The sequence below is a fragment of the Bidens hawaiensis genome, unplaced genomic scaffold, assembly GCF_021521415.1.
Source record: "Bidens hawaiensis isolate Kalapana, Puna unplaced genomic scaffold, B.hawaiensis_p1.1 tig00034198_1, whole genome shotgun sequence".
NCBI lineage: Eukaryota > Viridiplantae > Streptophyta > Magnoliopsida > Asterales > Asteraceae > Bidens > Bidens hawaiensis.
The window spans coordinates 57683-59809 of NW_027495902.1; positions in this window are offsets into that span (position 1 = coordinate 57683).

A 2127-nucleotide genomic window follows, 5' to 3' on the forward strand; every position below is an offset into this window, starting at 1 on the left:
GGAGATTAAGCATCTTAAGTGGAAGTGACAATATCATATAATATTTGCAAAAATGATTGCTAAAGAAGTTTTTTTTTTTTTGAACAACTATATTTTTTCCATCTACAATACCAACGAACCCACAGTCATTTTCTTGAAAATCATACATATTTGTCACTAGACCAATCTAGTGTTTGTAACAACCAAAGAAGATGATAATATAATACAATAAAAGGAAATGAATAAGAATATTACGTTTACAAGAAAGGAATAGAGTATTCAGTAAGAAATGTATTACCTTTTTTTATTCCATTCTTTGATCGTTACTAATTTATTCTTGTTAAGAAATTATATTTGTCGGGCCTAAAGTGAAATGCAGCACAACTAAATATAATATCCTATCAACTAAATTATTTAAGCATAAACACAATGTGATGGTTTTTTTTTCCTTAAAAGTGAAACAAAACAGAAAACAAAGGCCCATTAGTTAGAGCGTGTCTATGTAGGGCCAATATTCTATATTGTTTTTAGGACTGTATATGTCGTTTTAGTTTGCTTTTAGTCAATGTAGTACGTACTCGGTACGTTTATTTTGTAAGTTTTTGAGAAATGAGGACCCTATAAAAGGTCACTTACCCATTTCTCCACACCAACTCTTTCACTTCAAAAAAAAACCTTTGGAAATAAAGTTTCTCTCACCTACTTCTCATTTTTCTCTCTTAGAATAACAAAACTAAGATCCGAGATACGAATGTTGTCGTTGATTTCCGCTAACCAACAACACGGATTGATCTGAGTCAAGTCTTTAGATCCATCTAGAGGACCTACAAGTGGTATCAGAGCTTTCGGCTCGACTTTTTGTGGTTTTCGGGTCAAACTTTTTGGATTTTGATCTTAGTTTTTGTTGGATTTGAGGTTGATTTCGTGTTACTCATCTCTTTTGGAGTCCCTTACACCTTGGAAATACACGAGAATCACCAAATCTAAGTTTTTAATGTTTTAAGTTTTTGTGTCCGAGCTCAGATTCGGCTTAAAAACTCAGATCTAGGGCGATTTATTGATTTTTAGACTAAAGTCTTTTTGGAACTTTGGGTGTTATATTCTCAAAAAAAAAAAATTCGCATCGGGTACTGTAGCAGTCGCTTCCGAGGTACTGTAGCAATCGCCCGGGGGGGGGGGGGGGGGGTACTGTAGCAACTCATGCGAAAAAGGGATTTCGCATGCACTGTAGCAACTCATGCGAAACACTGTAGCAACTCGGTACTGTAGCAACTCATGCGAAACACTATAGCGACTCGGTACTGTAGCAAAAAAAAAAACCTTAAATTTTTTTTCTTCTTAAAAAAAAATTCTGGTTTTAAAAGTTGTTTCGCTTCGCACCAGATCATTTCGCTTCGCATCAAGAAAATTCGCTTCGCTTGAGACTACTTCGCGCTCATCAAAACGTTTCGCTTCGCTTGAGACTATTTCGCGCGAAAGTCTTGTTTTTGTTAAAAATCAAACTGTTAAGTGTTTGAGACTGTTGTGACCATGGCTAGTACTGATTCTGAGCTGTTGAAGGGGTGCTTGTTGCTTGAGAACCAAGTGGGAACCAATACTAAACCTCCAAAGTTTATGACCTTAAATGACAACTTTGCTGATTTCAAATGGAGGTTCATGAACTTTATTTCGTTGACTGACTCTGAGTTGATGAGATGTTTTGAGGTAGGCCCTCATGTTCCTGTGGTAGTCACTGCAAATGGGAACAAGCAAAAGCCGTAGAAAATTATGATCAAAATGATAAGACATTAATAGAGCAAGATAAGAAGGCATACCTCACTTTAACTGTTTGTCTTTCAAATGAAATTACTGAAACTCTAGGTGAACACAAAAGTGCAAAGGGTTTGTGGGATGCACTTGTTGAAAAAGTTGAGGGAAATGCTGAGATTAGAGAAAACAAGAAGGCTCTGCTGAAAGAAGAATTCAATATGTTCAACCATCGTCAAGGTGAAAATGTGTTGGACTTGGTAAAAAGGTTTGAAAAGTTGATGGTAAGAATCAGGGCTGCTAGTGTCAACATCACGAACTCTGAAATCAACCACAAGCTGTTGAATTCACTGCCTTATACATGGAGCGTCAATGTTGTTACCAGAAAGAGAACCACAAACC